Source organism: Malaya genurostris, chromosome 2 (assembly GCF_030247185.1).
Source record: "Malaya genurostris strain Urasoe2022 chromosome 2, Malgen_1.1, whole genome shotgun sequence".
Taxonomy (NCBI): domain Eukaryota; kingdom Metazoa; phylum Arthropoda; class Insecta; order Diptera; family Culicidae; genus Malaya; species Malaya genurostris.
Genome location: NC_080571.1, coordinates 113621199 through 113639996, shown reverse-complemented (window position 1 = coordinate 113639996; position 18798 = coordinate 113621199). Strand labels below are relative to the sequence as shown.

Sequence of the window (18798 nt, the reverse complement as noted above, 5' to 3'; positions counted from 1 at the left end):
TTTTTAGTCAGATCCGACTTCTGATTTAGAAAATGCAGGGTGATTAGTATAAAAATGTCAATTTCACATAAATTACAGGTGCAGATTTGGATAGTCGATTACCAAATAAATTTCTATTAGTTTGAACGGTATTCGTTTTTGGATTCGGAATGTACCCCCAAATTTTAATTCGCACTACAATTTCTCAAAGATGTCTTCACACTCCTCAGGTGAATTTAACTGATTTCGGCTACACCGATTTTAGAATTCCGATTCCAGTATCGAATCGATTCTCAAAGCTCAATCATTTTCTCAAAAAAGACCAAATCGAACTTCAAAAACAAATAAAGGGTGATTTTTTAAGAGCTTGAGAACTTTTTTAAACAATAAAACGCATAAAATTTGCAAAATCTCATCGGTTCTTTATTTTAAACGTTAGATTGGTACATGACATTTACTTTTTGAAGATAATTTCATTTAAATGTTGACCGCGGCTGCGTCTTAGGTGGTCCATTCGGAAAGTCCAATTTTGGGCAACTTTTTCGAGCATTTCGGCCGGAATAGCCCGAATTTCTTCGGAAATGTTGTCTTCCAAAGCTGGAATAGTTACTGGCTTATTTCTGTAGACTTTAGACTTGACGTAGCCCCACAAAAAATAGTCTAAAGGCGTCAAATCGCATGATCTTGGTGGCCAACTTACCGGTCCATTTCTTGAGATGAATTGTTCTCCGAAGTTTTCCCTCAAAATGGCCATAGAATCGCGAGCTGTGTGGCATGTAGCGCCATCTTGTTGAAACCACATGTCAACCAAGTTCAGTTCTTCCATTTTTGGCAACAAAAAGTTTGTTAGCATCGAACGATAGCGATCGCCATTCACTGTAACGTTGCGTCCAACAGCATCTTTGAAAAAATACGGTCCAATGATTCCACCAGCGTACAAACCACACCAAACAGTGCATTTTTCGGGATGCATGGGCAGTTCTTGAACGGCTTCTGGTTGCTCTTCACTCCAAATGCGGCAATTTTGCTTATTTACGTAGCCATTCAACCAGAAATGAGCCTCATCGCTGAACAAAATTTGTCGATAAAAAAGCGGATTTTCCGAATGGACCACCTAAGACGCAGCCGCGGTCAACATTTAAATGAAATTATCTTCAAAAAGTAAATGTCATGTACCAATCTAACGTTTAAAATAAAGAACCGATGAGATTTTGCAAATTTTATGCGTTTTATTGTTTAAAAAAGTTCTCAAGCTCTTAAAAAATCACCCTTTATTACAGGACTTAAGGTCCCATACAAAATCGGTGAATTTTATCCGATTCTGGAATTACAGATGATGAGTTTATAAATTTCATGTAAATTGTTTGGCGTAATAATTTATGGCCATTCGAATCATTTTGGGCTATGCTAATTCCTGAATACCGGCTCTGGAAGTACCATAAATAATGACGAAAAACTCTAAAGTGGAACTTACTTCGACATCTCATGGAATGTTCAATCGATTGTCACACGCTAAGATTGAAATTCGATATATTTTGCAGTTTCGGCATTACAGGGTAATGAGTGATTAAAATCTCAATTTGCCGTTTAAAACGACGATAATTAAAATAATGTCATGAGAACTAAAACACCTAAGAATATCCATGCAAAAACACATGCGTATTGATAAAAAAAGGTATCATCTCACTGCTAGGTGGATTAATCACGTTTTTTCAATACAAGTTGAATCATCTCTCCTCCAAATACAACTTGTTTTGTCATTTTAATTAGAAAAATTTCCTAAGAACATAACACAACACAATAAGTGAAAGAAAATGCAAAAACCTGTTTTAATTCACCTAATGGTGTAATGATGCCTTTCTCATATCTCACATATTCTCAAATATAAATGTGTGGTATTCTTCAAAATAATTGTCTTTGATTCTTAAAAAACAAAAAGGTTTGTCCATAAACTAGTATAACCTACAATAGTGAATCAGTACTCAGGGCGGTTAGTCCATCTCTGAGGAAACGAAAAGAAGTACTTCCTAAACCGGTATAATCGAAGTTGGTTCGAGAAATGTGACTGGGATCCATTTTTTAGTCTATGGCTACAATATTCGGTCATTCATCAAAAATCTAAGAACGAGGAAAGCCGAATTTATGTTAGGCCGTCTACTGACAATGACGATTGGAATAGTTTTGAGGCAAGTTAAGAAATTATTTTACATGTTTTGTTTCGCCGCTTCATGTAATGGTATCCAATTTTTAACACACTCCACCCTATAATTCTGGAACCGGAAGTCAGATCCGGATGAAATTCGGAAGTCATGAAACCTTTCATTTGAATCTAAGTTTGTTGAAATCGGTTACGCCATCTCTGAGAAAAGTAGTAATAAGGAAGTAATTTGAAATAAGAATTTTTTCACTAATCATACTGTAACTCCGGAACCAGAAGTCAGCTCAAAACAAAATTCAGGAACTTTGTATAAGACAATTGTACCTTTTATTTGAATCTAAGGTTGTAAGAATCGGTTCAGCTGTCTCTGAGAAAAGTAAGTGCACCTATTTTCATTTTTTGTGCATATCACCCTGTAATTCCGGAACCGGAAGTCGGATTCGAATAAAATTCAGGAACTTTGTGTGGGGTTATAAGACCTTTCATTTGAATTTAAGTTCATGAAAATCGGTTCAGCCATCTCCGAGAAAAGTGAATGCAAAAAAATGTTACACACATACACACACATACACACACATACACATATACAGACATTTTGCGTACTCGACAAACTGAGTCGAATGGTATGTGACACTCGGCCCTTCAGGCCTCGGTTCAAAAGTCGGTTTTCACAGAGATTGCATAAACTTTTTATATGAGAAAGGCAAAAACGAATGACGGGTTGTGGGCACTTCATTTTGCTCATCAGCAAAAGTGTAGAATAGCAATCGCTCTAGTGTAGATTATTCTTTGGAGTCCAATCGAAGTTTTCTCGAGCCAATGCGATTGTTTAAGTCTATAAAACACATAAACGTGTCATTTTTATAGCTGCAACACAAAGTGGCCATTGGAACATATCTTGCATTGGACTGTTTTTTCTGTCGCAAAGGAAACATTTTTCTGTCTCACTAACAGATCGGCTGAAAAGTTCGTATCGTTTCTATGAGAGGGCGCCACTAGAATTAAATCCATACCATTTTCAGTTAATACCAACCTTCAAAAGATACTTGTATAAATTTGACAGCTGTCTGATTATTAGTTTGTGAGATATTGCATTTTGAGTGAAGCTACGCTTGTTATTGTGAAAAAAATGGAATAAAAACGAATTTCGTGTGTTGATGAAACACTACTTTTTGATGAAAAAAAGTGCCACCGATACCAAAAAATGGCTTGATGAGTGTTATCCAGACTCTGCACCGGGCGAAGCACCAATTCGTAAGTGGTTTGCAAAATTTCGTACTAGTCATATGAGCACCGAAGACGATGAACGCAGTGGACGTCCAAAAGAGGCTGTTACCGATGAAAACGTGAACAAAATCCACAAAATGATTTTCAATGACCGTAATGTGAAGTTGATCGAGATAGCTGACACCCTAAAGATATCAAAGGAACGTGTTGGGCATATTATTCACGAATATTTGGATATGAGAAAGCTTTGTGCAAAATGGGTGCCGCGTGAGCTCACAATCGATCAAAAACAACAACGAATTGATGATTCTGAGCAGTGTTTGGAGCTGTTATATCGAAATAAAACCGATTTTTTTCGTCGATATATAACAATGGACGAAACATGGCTCCATCACTTCACTCCGGAGTCCAATCGACAGTCAGCTGAGTGGACTGCACGCGATGAACCGAACCCAAAGCGTGGAAAGACTCAACAATTGGCCGGTAAGGTTATGGCGTCTGTATTTTGGGATTCGCATGGTATAATTTTCATCGACTACCTTGAAAAGGGAAAAACCATCAACAGTGACTATTATATAGCGTTATTAGAGCGTTTCAAGAACGAAATTTCAAAAAAAACGGCCTCATTTGAAGAAGAAAAAAGTTTTGTTTCATCAAGACAATGCACCGTGTCACAAGTCGATGAAAACCATGCTGAAATTGAACGAATTGGGCTTCGAATTGCTCCCTCATCCACCGTATTCTCCAGATTTGGCCCCCAGTGACTTTTCCCTGTTCTCAGACCTCAAGAGAATGCTCGCTGGTAAAAAATTTAGAAACAATGAAGAGGTAATCGCTGAAACTGTGGCCTATTTTGAGGCAAAGGACAAATCGTACTACAAAAATGGTATCGAAAAGTTGGAAGATCGCTATAATCGCTGTATCGCCTCTGATGGCAATTATGTTGAATAATAAAAACGAATTTTGGCAAAAAAATGTGTGTTTCTATTAAACGATACGAACTTTTCAGCCGAATTGTTACCACCTGCAACTAAACATACTAGGTATTGTTATATTGAATAACTCGAGTATTAAAATATCTACAAACGGATTTAAACTTAATTCTTAACTGATCAAGATATACCAAATTGAAGTGACACAATTGGAATTTCTGGAATTCTTTCGTTTTGTTATTGGATTCACACGCACTGTAAATTATTTCTTTTTTTCTAGTTTTCCCATAAGTTCTACATCGAAGCTATAAATTGTTCAGTTGAATGACGAAATCAATGCACGGAAATAAATCCGTTGCTGCTGTCATGATTAGAGAAGCATGAAACCAACAATTTTAACTTCTCATGAAGTCATGATAATTGTTGATTATTTTATAATTAAAAGGATTCAAACCATAAGCAATAAGTTTTCTGCCATGAAAATTAATCATGTTCCGAAAATGCACCGTTACTTTAGGAATGTATTTCTTTCAAAACTCGTAACTCCAAATTTCTACCCGGATACCACTTTGAACCTATTGCTTCAAGTGATGTGATGGCAAAAAGCAGACATTGAAAAACAAGAACTACTGAAAATGTTCATTTTCATAATTGTGTTGTTTTACCCATTGGATAATAGTGAATCAACAGCATAAAGATAATAAACAGAAATCTGACACCATCTAACGAAAATCAGAAAATTTTCATTGTTCATCCAGTTTGTTTAATTTGTTTCTTAGATATAACAACACAAGTTGTATTGATCCACCTAAACATTTTGAATAAGACGAACTAGGTAAAATAGATTAGCTTAGTTGACCGCCCGTGAGTTTCTCGTGATTGATCAGAAACCCGCTGACATTGCATATTGAACCAAATGCATGATACTTGAGGAGTCGTAGATCATGCTCAACGTGCAACCTAAACTGACTTAGAACATGGAGTGATCAATAACGTAGATGGCCACGCCCATGCAGGTCAATATGGGAAGGGAAGGAACGTTAGTTCAACACTTGTTGCTACTAGTGACCGAGGAATTCTCTGCATCAACACAAGGGTCACAGAAAATGAGTTAACAGGATTTATCTTGGTAGATACTTATTACTTATAATATTATCATGTGTTTATTGCTCTGGGTAGCCGGCTACCGAGAATTCGTTGCAATTTTATCTTATTTTGTATCAATGCGTACTCCCTACTAGAATACGAAATTAGATCGAATAGATATTGATCCCAGAACTTTTAACCATGGTGTATTATCATAACATGAAAATATACTGTTTTCCTCAAATCATGACTCGTTTTAGTCATTTCTAGAAACGGAATTATGCTAGTGTTTTATACAAAACTTGTTGAACTTGTTTGCTCCAATCTAGATTTTAACCGAATATTGTGATTTTAACGATTTGCTTTAGACCTACATCCGTCTTGAATTTGTTTTAGTATTTTATCGTTCACATAATTGTGACTTGCGTGTAAGTGTTTCTGTTACCGAGTGCATACAATCTACTTGTTATTTTTTGAACAGATCAACTAAAGTCTTAAAAATATCTTATTCAGCAACGTAGAAAAAGGAAATCTTATCTGAACCAGATTGAAGGTTCGCTGTATTTCAACTATAGCATAGTTAATACGACGTAAAGACATTCTGATCAGATTGTTTTTCTGAAGGGTTCTACAATTGATATTGATTTCAGTAAGTAGTGCTTGGCAATCAATACTGTTCGTAAAAAAACGGCAATTACCAGGCCACGGAACAGGTATCGAGACAGGTAAGCGTGTTTCGTATTTTTGCAGCTGATAAGGGTTTTTCCGAGTAAAACGAACAAATTTGCCCTGTATTGATTCAAGTCTTATAGCTCCATTATGGAAATGTGGGTTCCATACTGACGAACATGTTTCGAGCGTTGAACGTACAAGTTAGTAGTAGAAAGCCTTCAAATGGGAGAGGTCAAGTCAAGTGAAAGCCATTTCGCCGAAAGTCGTTTTGTCGAATGCCATTTCACCGAAAGTCGTTCCGAAAAAAGGGTGATTTCGTCAGAAGCCGCGATTTCTCACATGCAAACTTGTAACCACCTCGTTTGCCCTGTCTACTCAAGCTAAGTTTCTTTGCTTTAGTTAGGTCCGAACGAGTATTAGCGAGATAAATTAGATATTTTTTATTTGCACTCAGATATAGGAAAATAAAGCATACATTTGCCTGTTACACCATAGCAAATGCTTTGATGCTTCGTAAATAATTAAGTTAACATGAATTCTTGGGAATTCTGTTCTAAGGACCATGAATCAATCTAAAAAATCAAGTCTTTCTGGATTATTTCAGAAGTACGATTGTAGGTCAACCAAACGAGAATAAACATTGTCTTCTCTCATTTGTCTTTATTTTAAATCAATTCCAATTACGATATTAAGACAAATGAAGGATTCGGCAAAGTATATATCTGTGAAGTACTTAGCAGTTCTCAGAACAAATCCCAGACAACGAGAAGCCTTTGCCGCAATGTACGTAATATGCTACTTGTAATTCAGTTGTTGGTCAAGAATGTGTGTCAAGATCCTTGACACATGTGACTCTATCAATCAATCAAGGAATCTTGAAGACAGTAATCTAAACTTATACATATTTTCCGCATCGAGCATTTGCTGATATTTAGTGTCATTCTATTAATCTCAAACCACTCCGAGAAAATTTTAAGTTGACCCTGAAGGAAAACGGCATCTCGTCTGGACTTAACTGAGGGATAGTCCCTATCTTTGGGTAATCCGGGCAAACGCTCGCAACTAGACAGAGGTGATTTCTGCGGAGGCGCACTCGCGGTTTTCGGCCGTCTCGACCTGAGTCATCAGTGACGAACAGAATATTGTGCTAGCACTAAAAAAGATACATTGAGATCTTTTTTTTCTCATACGGAATTCCTGAATTTCATCCGGATCCGAGTTCCGCTTCCGGAGTTATAGGGTAAAGTGTATTCAATATTGTACGCCGTAACTTAAACCGGCGAAACAAAACACGTAATTTTTTTCTAAACTGTTCTCAAAACAACACAAATCGATAGCCATTATTAGTAGGCAACTAAACAAACCGATTCCTGGTTCCCGGTCTCCGGATCCGGATGTACCGGAAGTAGTGGTCATATATTCCAAAATGGATCTCACTCACTTTTCTCAGCGATGTTTTCTCAAATTTCCACAAACTTAGATTCAAATGATACTTCAGGAATTACGCATGGGACCACAGGACCTTTCATTTGAACCTAAGTTTGTGAAAATCGGTCGCGCCATCAAATGAGAAAAGTTAGAACACATATTTTCTTTTTTTTGCACATTTTACCCCATAACTCCCGAGCCGGAAGTCGGATCCAAAAAATATTCTGGAATTTTTTATGGGACCTCAAGACCTTTCATTTGAATCTAAGTTTGTGAAAATCGGTTCAGCCATCTCCGAGAAAAGTTAGTGCACAATTTTTTGCACATTTTACTCCATAATTCCGGAACTGGAAGTCGGATCCAAATAATATTCAGGAATTTTGTATGGGACCACAAGACCTTTCATTTGAATCTAAGTTTGTGAAAATCGGTTCAGCCATCTCCGCACATATACACACATATACACACACAGACATTTTGCGTACTCGACGAACTGAGTCGAATGGTATATGACACTCGGCCCTCCGGGCCTCGGTTCAAAAGTCGGTTTTCACAGTGATTGCATAACCTTTCTATAAGAGAAAGGCGAAACATCCAAGTTTTTTTGTTTTCTAAGTTGTGCTCAAACTAATTCGTAGGTCATGTTAGTTTATAGCCATACAAACTGTTTTTAGTAATACTAGACCTTTCATTCTTTTCAAACTGCCATTTAAATCTCAGGTGCATAAAATTTTGGAAATTATTTTAAATTTCGCTCAAAACGGTTTCAGTTTGTAGTTTATATTATCTGATGGTTTTATTATCTTAATATCACTATATCGGTATTCAGTTTTCGGTCCGGGAAATTGCGGGAATAGTAGTCAAAATCATTAAAAGGGAACTCACTTCATTTGATCAAATATGATAGAAACTTAAATTCAAATGTAGTATTCGAATGTAGTAGTAGTATTTCAATCTAAGCAAAAGACGTCTTCAAAACTGGGTTCTAAACTTATTTAATTTGTAGTATTTCGATTAATCTTGCTTCAATATATAGGAGATAATGAATAGTATGAAAAAGTCTGTATTACACCGCTAGGTTGGATAAAATAGGGTTTTCCTGCAGTTATCAGGTTTATTAGACGTTTTACATCTGGTTGCTCTATTTTACGAAATTATCACTACATTCAAAAGTTAGTTTCTTTTCAATAATTTTTTCTCACACTTTAATAACAAAATGATTTCTTGTCTATTTCCATCTAACTTCTGAGAAAAGTTTTACTTGGGTTATTGCTTGTCTTTCAAGATTATCAATTGAATGATAAAAATCAGCTCGCGAATATCCACTAATATTACAATGTTAATAACAGAGATAACATAGATCGGTATAATAAATAAAAAGTAGGAAAATGTTTTGTTTCGTTGATCACCAATAACTGTTTTTTCACGTAACTCCGGATAACCAATAGAAATGGTTACATATCATACTCCAGATTTATAGTGAATAAATTAATTATTTACTCTCGGTAGCCGGCTGCCCAGATCAACCAATATAATCGATAAACCATTTATCGCAATAAATAGTTTTTTTATTTATTAATTTATTTATTTATTTACTTATTTTTCGTACCAACAGACTACATTTATCCATACATATATGGCACGTTATCGTAAACTAATCTATCATGCTATCTTCTGTAAATATCTATAATTTAACCCTCAATTCATAAGGAAAGCTGGCTGGCGAAAAATCTTGAAAAAAAGTTTTTTACAGTGCTGCGGGACAAATGAAAATCGAATACATTTGAACAAACGTTGAATGATCGACACATACTAGCAAATGGTTCATTAAATCCATAGTTTGTTCTAGCACGAGGGATTCTGAATAAAGAGTTTAACCGCAAATTACGACGCTTAGCTGTGGAAGAAGATCCACACAATCAATTCGGGATTGGATCAAATCCGCAATAAAAATGGCTTTGGAAGTATCTCGACGAACTGATAACAAAACAAGGTTGATGAGTTTACAACGATTTTCGTAGCTTGGAAGGTTGGCTGCATCTCTGCATGGCAGACGACGCAAAGCAAAATGGACGAATTTTCGCTGAACAACTTCTATTCGCAGCTTATCGGTTTGCTAATATGGTGCCCAAACAACGACAGCGTACTCAAGGGTAGATTTCAGGCAATATACGTTGTTGAAGTTTTTTGAAATGCGGAACATAAGTCCTAGCATCTTAGAAGCTTTAGATATAGTATACTCAATATGATCTTTGAAATTGAGCTTAGAATCTAATAACACTCCTAAATCTTTGATTGATGAAACTCGTTCCAAGACCGCTGTCGAAATAGAGTAGTCATACGTGAACGTGTTTCGTTTGCGAGAGAATGAGATGACGGAACATTTTGAGGCGTTTAGTACCATCCTGTTAACATTGCACCAGTTATAGAATACATCTAACTGAGTTTGTAAGAAAGCGGGATCTTCAGAATCCTTGATGGAACAATTTGAAATCATCGGCAAATGATAGCTTCATGAATTCCAGCGAAAAATTCAAGTCGTTGAGGTATAATAAGAATATGAACGGTCCCAGATGGCTTCCTTGTGGAACTCCGGAGCTCGCAATGAATGGTGAAGTGACGTTGTCTCCTATTTTCACAGTCATATTTCGACCTGTCAGATATGATTCAAGCCATTTGAGGAAGCAACCGCTGAACCCAAGCCTTTCGAGTTTGGCAACTGCAACCTGGTGATTAATTTTGTCAAAAGCAGCCGAGAAATCAGTGTAAATGGCATCGACTTGATGATGCGCTTGCATAGATCGAATGATGTATGATGTGTACGACACAAGATTCGTGGACGTAAACCGTTTAGGCATGAAACCATGTTGTGTATCAGATATATAGCTGCAGCAGTGATGAGTGATGAAGTTCAGTATTATTATTTCAAATAGTTTCGATACAGCACATAGGGCAGCAATTCTTCGATAATTTGAAATAATAGTTTTGTCACCTTTCTTATATACAGGGAAAATGTAAGAGTTCTTCCATGAAGCAGGAAAAAATCCGCGTTAAAGAGAGAGATTGAACATTAGAGTCAATGACATCAGAAGACTTCTTGAACATTTCTTCAGAACGAAAGACGGTATACCATCAGGTCCAGCGTTAGTAGATGGTTTAAGTTTAAGACAATCGTTTTCGACGATGTCTGTCGTAATTGTAGGATGACACACAATCGTAGAACGGCGAGGAACATTGTTGGCTGCTATATGGATTTGTTGATTCGTCAAAGTTTCAGCGGACAAAACACTGCTAAAATGATTGGAAAATAAGTGACAAATATCGACGGTTGATGCTTCATGTTCCCTAAAGGACATATGAGTAGGTAATCCAGATTCCTTTCTTTGATCATTAACATGACTCCAAAAGCGTTTGGGATTTGATTTGAGGCTATTCTGAATCCTGCGTTGGTGGTTGTAATAGAGCGCCTTATTTAATCCCTTGTACCGGTTATTGACAAATATGTAATGTGATCTTAGTTGTAGAGAAGGGTTCCTTGAGAACTTTTTTTAAGGCACATCTTTTAGCACTTTTATATCGCTTTAAGAACGGATTCGACCAAGGAGGATAAGTTGACTGTCGACGCGTCTTCTTCGGAACAAACCAATCGATTGAATATAAAACAATATTTGTCCAAAGTGAAGCAACCGTGTTGCAGTCGTCATTAGCAGCAAACTCCAGACTAGTGAAGATAAAAACGTATTCATGGCGTCGTAGTTTCCTATTTTGTAGTCGTAGTAAGTTGATTCAGATATCTCATTGAAAGTTGGCGGCGAGGAATTCTCAATAGATATTAGAAGAGGAGTTGTGATATAGTGAAAATAATAAACAATTAAGACTCGCGGGTACTCTGTTGACTTTTGTTTGGTGATTGTAGTTTCTTCATGCAGCCTAGTTAAATAACTGTAATTTGTTTTACGATGACTTTGATCTGATTTGTTTTATTCCAACAAGCTTTAGTATATACAGCTTCTAGTAACAACAAGTGTTGGACTAATACTATGTTCACACCTGCAAAAAATAACATGTTTTAACGATAGTAATATAAAGTTAAAACCGCACTGTTCACACTAAGATGATGACATATTACTTGGTATTGAGTTTGTTTATAAACAAACTGCAAAAATGCCTACGCCGCAGGTACGAAAGAAAAAAGTATTTTGACAACATCCGAAAAATAAGAAATAAGCCAGGTACTTCTCCTAGCTATCGTTTCACGCTTATTGCCAACGTTTCGAATATTTTTGAGCAGCAAATGATCAAAAAAGTCATCTTTTAATTCAAAAACAAAAGTGGTTGTACCAGTCTGCGTTTCCAGGTCGTTTTTCCAAAAATCTGTATTCGGCGCAAAAATCTTTCTGTACCATATCGGTATCCGATTCTCTTCTACATAAGTAGTAGAAAATGTCACCAAGAGGTGAGCAAAAAAAAAGGTCCTACGATAACCTTTTCTCTTGTCTATACAAGCTAAAAACCAAAATCGGTACTTATCTGTATGATTCGTGAGTTATCGGTATTTCGGGAGTACATATCTGTATTGCGGTATAGACGGCAAAAATCTGTATAAATACCGAAAAATCGGTATACCTGGCAGCGTTGGTAACAGTTTTGTTTTATTATGATTACATGGCTACTTTGATGGAAAACTGCTGTTGTTGAACAGCTTGCCAATTGACATAGTCGTAAAGTGACGGAAAATGCTAGCAGGGTTGTGCTTTACTGACAATTATATCATGTTATTTCGGGAAAACATGTTTTAATGTGACGTTTCTGAATATGAAATAACGCAAAAGTAAACATGTTATTTCGCTTAAAACATGAAATCAGAGTTAAAACTTGTTTTAACTCATAGTGTGAACATGGTATAACATCCTTTTCCATTCCTTGGGTGATTTCATCTAGGAATTCTCTGTACAAGTTCAGTTTATCCCTATCAGTAATGGAGTAGCAACCAGGGATGGAGGTATGAATAATAATTGTTTTTTAAAATTTAAAATGTCAATGTACGTTTTTAATGAGTACAACTTCATCATAAGTGTGGAATAGCGCATAGATTTTGAGAAGATATAATGGGTTTAAACAAGCTTGAAATCTAAATTTTAGTTCCGATCATCGGATGCAAAACTTTGGTTATAAATTTTGAAAAGAAAAAATATCAACAAACTGTTACTTGACACAAATGTATATTTTTCGGTTTCAATGTGAATAATGTTGGAAACTTTATTGTTTTAATTCAAAACCCTATGTAATGTTTGTTTTAGAAAACCACTATTGACTATTCAAGAACGTAATTCAAAATGGTTTTCAAACAGCGCTAACTGAAGTACTGACTAGTTAACCTACAAATGAACCCGTCAACGAATCTCGACCTTCCTTCTTATCTCACTTAATAGAATTTGCCATGTGATGGCTTCTCTGTACAACCATTTTCTGGATTTCTCTTGCTACTGCACAATCGTTCCATGAATCCATCCGTACTGCACCAACTAGTCAGTAGTGGAGAGAAAGCAAAACCTATTAGCATCAGATTTTAATTGCTAGCGGATATGCAAGCTCCGTTGCGTCACACTGAATGCGATATACCATGTCTCTCAATCATGCACCAATTAGGACCACGTGTACATACGTGCCCACAATTAATCAGTCAGTCATCTCAAAAAACCAGAAAGCCTTTCAGATGAAACATCTGTTAAATCGATCTGCAACGGACTGCAAATCTGAGTTTTTTTTCTCTGGTTTGCGTTTCTCATCTCGGTTGAACTACGCTCCCAAAGAGACAGAACGTACGCTCGCTGGAGAAGGGAGAAACTTTGCTTTAGCGTACCCCTTTGAAATGTTGAATGAAAAGCTTACCCAGTGACAATAATAATTTTGCTGAAGTATAAATAGCAGAGAGAGAGAGAGAAAAGCTAAGGCGAGAGAACAACCAGCAAAGCTTGCATCGCACGTTTGACATTTTCCCTCACGATGGCCGCTCAGTTCATAATGGCACTTGTCTAAAAGCTCCCGATTTGTACAATTGCTTCAGTGGACTGTGGCTCTGCGAGAGAACGACTCTAGGATCTTCCCTGGAGAGGAGCTGTTGGCTGATTACTGCCTCTTTTACTCGGTTCTGCTGTGAAAACCATCATCAGTGTAGATTTGACCTTCCATCCCTTGTGAGAAAAATTTGATCCTGAGGCTCAGTGTCTAAAGTGTATTTAGTTGGAATTCAGAAACAGTTAGTGAACTATGGATCGTTTTAGTTCGAGCTCAAATGAAAATTAGGAAGCCAAAAAAGTGAATTGAAAATATTCAATCCAAGTAGTTTTGTTAGGAATTTCGGGTTGTGAAATAGCGTCGAAACACCCGCGACAGCAGTGAACATACTTTTCACTGTGAATATCTTGTCCAGAGTACCGTTGCAGAAAATTTTCGTACTTGTTGAAAAAACTTGACTCGCAGTCGGAATTTGTTCTTCTTAGCTATCAGTCGCGTTAATCGAGTTCGACAAAGTTCTAATTTTATTCGAAACTCAACTTACAGGAGTTTCGAAAGGCAGGAAAAGAAAATTTATAACATACAGGTGACGGTGGCCATCTTGGATTTTCCCATTTTCCGTTCAGTGTGAGAGTGGCACCGTATCCGGGAGCGTGAGGACGTCGTGTGTTGGTGACAGAGTGAGAGCGAGAATAAGCCTAGAGCAAATGCGAACAGCTATCGGTGAAAGGAAGTAGCAGGTGAGTTGACTACGACCCTCCCAATGAGCTCGGGGGCAATGGGAGGTTGGACGTTTTTATGACAGATCATTTCCCGTGGTAAGCCATCGGTCGGCCGAGAGGATGGGAAAGCAACCAACGAAGGTAAACAAATTACATTTGAAAGCTTTGGTGAGAAGAGCTGGTTTGCACCGGTTGCGGAAAGCCGCGCGCAAATGTGAGTCTGTGGTCCCATCACTGCCGGAGGGGGGAAGCCTTCCGGGTCCTGACACCGGAAGTATTCGGTCAATTAGTGAGGCGAGTATGTTAATGGGTGACTTAAATGGAAAATTCCAATGATCTGACATCTATGCATTGCATTGGCGTTGGCGTTGACGTGGAGGTTTTTTTTATAGTCAAACTGACGCTCTATTTTTAAAACGATTTCATTCTCCACAACATTTTATCATATGTGTCAATGACTAAGGGAAAAGTTGTGAAAATGTTGGTTATGAAATAGTTTATCTACTGGCAATAAGTTATAGAATTGCATTAAAGTTTTAGCTATAGCATTTAGACTTACAGACTTTTTTATGTAAAAGATCTTGTGATCATGCCTCTCAGACCTGAGAAAACTTCCCAAAATCATAAAGTTCGCAATCGAGTCGGGTAGACTTCGTAAGAATCCAAATGACTAGAAATCGAACAAGATAAAATGAATTACATCTTTAAAAGTGACTCATACTAACTTATGACTATTCATATATTGCTTCATATTTTTTTGCAATGAAAACCTCAGAACCAATCATACGAACTCACTACACATATAGTAGAACTCGCGTTGGTAACATAAATATTTTACGTTAATCAACACACGAAAAAATTTATTTTTACAGATGGTCTAATCCTACATATGATGCAATTCATTAAGACTTAATTTGTCAAATGACGGGAAATTCCATTTGTAATGACTTAATGATGGATGCACCACTTACCTGCACCAAGTTGATGTGTGCTTCTGTAGCTCAGTCAATTAGCAAACGTTCGTTGTGATCCAATGATTCTCGGTTCAAGTCGCCGGTCGCGCTATCAGTGTTGTTTTTTTATTTCAATGAATTTTATGTACATGTTCTTAAACGTAAATTTACGTGAGATGCGATGCTCCATTAATATGCATCCTATAGGATGTAAAATCACAATGTTTTTTTTTTCGAAGTGTGAATTTTCACCTAAAGTACATTGTAATGTATATGAAACACCTCGAGCTACACAGCAAAAAATTATGAAAGTGGAAGTGACGCAATGACACAGTTCAACGGGTGACGCAATGACACAGGAACCTAACTCGTAGAATGACTGTATTTTACAAGAATGATTTCAATATGCGTCAAATAAATCACTTTTTAAGCAGGTGTGTAGTTTTACTTGTTTTAGTATTCAAAAATATGTCAGAATACATTAATCATGTGTAAGATCAGCTGTAAAATGAGTATTTAGCGGTCTCAGAATATTTCAATTTACACGACTTTTTCTAGGCTTGTAAATGGTAGCTCGTAACATGTTCTGCGATTGACTCTATAAAAAAACTTTCCTCAATCTTCGTAGTTGTGTGATAATGCCTTTCTCTTACCATTTAAATAGTCTCATGGAAAGATTAGTAAGATTCAATTCTCGGCCATTAGTATTGCGTAGATACATAATAATAGATTTCAAATGTGTCTAAATCTTTCGAAACCGGTTTTTTTAATTTCCGAAAAAATAATGCATTAAAAAGATTGGGATTTGGCGGTAACGTCATTTATAAGATTACATCTCTCGAGCCGGAACTGTTCGACATAACCAGTCCAAGTTTGAGATTTCAAATAAGCATAAGCTTATCGAAATTCGTTGAGTCGAGGAAATTCAGCCGATGAATAATGTGCGGTTTGTCGGTTGAGTTCCTTGCACTTTTATATCTTCAAAGCCGGAAGCGACAATCATTTGATTTTTGAATTTCATCCGAAATAGTAGCTTTCAAACGAGCTTAGACTTGCAAAAATCGGCTCTGATATCGCTGAGGAAATTGAGTGATTTAAAACAATGCGTTTTGTGGGTTACGTCTCTTATACCATTATTACCATCCGGAACCAGAAATCACAGCCATTTGATTTTCTAACTTGATCCACAATTCAATAGTTACTTTCAAACGAGCCTAAGTTTGTTGAAATTGGTTCACACAACTCCGAGAAAATTGAGCGTTGAAAAAATCTGTGGAGAGTGCACACACATACACACACATGCATTTTCCGATCTCGTCGAGGTGAGTCGAATGGTATATAACACTATGGGTTTCCGATGCTCAGGTCGAAAACCGGGTTTTCCAGTATTCTATTCCATTTCTATAATTAAAGGCAATTTATCTTGTCATTCAAATAGTCTTATTATAAAATATATTTTTAAATGATTTCTGACTTGACTAAGTACAAATTGTGGGCTTCACAAAAGCGTACTTCAACGCGGTAACCATAAATCTATAATTGAGTAAAAAACAGTTTTGTTGGAAAGACTAATGCATTATCTTGCACTGTTAGATCTTCCATATTTTATAAGTGTAATGTTCATCAGCCATCTCTACAATGAAATAGAAATTAATTTTGAAAAAACTCGTTTTCCGGAACCTAACATACGTATTCAAAGTTCAAGCCATAACAGTTCGGCTGAAAAGTTCGTATCGTTTAATAGAAACACACTTTTTTTCCCAAAATTCGTTTTTATTATGCAACATAATTGCCATCAGAGACGATACAGCGATTATAGCGATCTTCCAACTTTTCGATACCATTTTTGTAGTACGATTTGTACTTTGCCTCAAAATAGGCCTCAGTTTCAGCGATTACCTCTTCATTGCTTCTAAATTTTTTACCAGCGAGCATTCTCTTGAGGTCTGAGAACAGGAAAAAATCACTGGGGGCCAAATCTGGAGAATACGGTGGATGAGGGAGCAATTCGAAAATGGTATGGATATAATTCTAGTGGCGCCCTCTCATAGAAACGATACGAACTTTTCAGCCGATCTGTTATGTATGGAAACATAACGTTATTTGAGTGATTATATTGTTTTTTTTTTGTTTTGTTTTTTAGAATGTGGCTTCTTATATTTTTTCTTTTTTTATCTTTAGGTAATAACTTTAGTTTAAGTTAATTTTATATATTTCTAAACCCTTCATCATGTCATTAGTTTATGATCTTCAATAAAGACATGCTCAACAACTTTTTTTCAAGTTACTAACTACTATTTTGTTAAGTTTTGTCAATCATCTGCTATTAAAACAAATGATTTGCCTAAACTAGTACAAAAAAGACAGCATCGTACTTTCCTTCCAAGAGACTTAGAACTGATACACTGATGAAAGTGACAAATAGCATACCGAAATAATAGTGTCTGTGTTTGTTACTTTCTCGTGACATTAGTGACGAAATAGTTCAGATTTTATAGTGGAATTAAGTGGAGTTAATTTTATTTTAAATGCATTTAGTTCATTCTACTAACCGCTCAAAAAGTAATTTTTGCATTCTTTGACCATACACAGAAAGAAATTATTAATTTTTCAGGTCACATAATTCTTCAATCGATACAATTCATAACTACTTAACTTCTCAAATGACACAATATTCCATTCGTACAGAAATTTACTGGCTCCGAATGTAATTTGCACTCGGCTAGCAAGTGTGACTGTATGAATTTATATGCACGATTTACCAGCCAAGCAGATATTGCAGCTGTGGCTCAGTCGACTAACTGGTGTGCTTTGTGATCTAATGTTTTTCGGTTCAAGTCGCGTTGTTGATGTCGATTTTTTGATTTTTACTTCTTTCGTTTTCAAGCCATATAATTTTCAAATCACACAGTTTTTCATGATCTTGAATATAAATTTGTGTGAAATATGACGCTCCATTTATATGCATCTGATAAAATGTAAAATCACAAGAATTTTTCGAGCTGTGTAGCCATATGAGCGTGGAAAAAATTTATGTGCGATTCACATGATCCGTTAGGAAACCGTCACCGGTATAGAACGGCAACGGAACATCAACATTAGTTGAATGCAATTCAACCAATACAGAAAGTATTAAACTATGTTCGACGGAGGCTGACGTTCCGAAGACGGTGACGGAAAGTGATGAACCGTCTGAATTGTATTTAATTAGGCAACTATCATCCTAACAAAATCTCAAACCTGTTTTTAAATGGATGTCAAAAGAGAATCGATATTTTAAGTACAACAAATGATTTTAAGAAGATGTAATCGGACAAGAAAGAAAAAATCAGGTGATGCTATGTTCACACTATTGGTAAAAACGAGTTTTAGTTTAGATTTCATGTTTTAAGCGAAATAACATGATTTTCTTCCGCCTAATATCTTACATGTATCATATTCAGAAAAGTTACATTAAAATTGGAACCGATAGAACAATCAATATAATTTCATGTTTGATTATGATTCTATTTCGCGGCTCCATGCGCAAGGTCTCCAACATATCGGCCGGATTTGACGAATAATGCCACCGGTCCATAATCCATACCAAACAGTCACTGTTTTGGGATGCATTGGTAACTCTT

The 18798-nt window shown here is 36.4% G+C and overlaps 1 protein-coding gene across 9 annotated transcripts in view; it reads left to right on the top strand.

The window, feature by feature from the left end:
- The window catches only part of LOC131433096 (RIMS-binding protein 2), a 258477-nt gene that overhangs the window by 18875 nt on the left and 220804 nt on the right, over positions 1-18798 (top strand). Inside the window, exon 1 of one of the 9 annotated variants that reach the window (XM_058599891.1) lies at positions 13541-14240. The exons of 1 other annotated variant lie outside the window; for it this stretch is intronic. The gene's annotated coding sequence lies outside the window, so the exon portion shown is untranslated. Of the gene's footprint in view, positions 1-13540; positions 14241-18798 lie in introns of those variants that run through there. 7 more of the 9 variants (XM_058599884.1, XM_058599886.1, XM_058599888.1 and 4 more) reach the window with 7 other exon arrangements.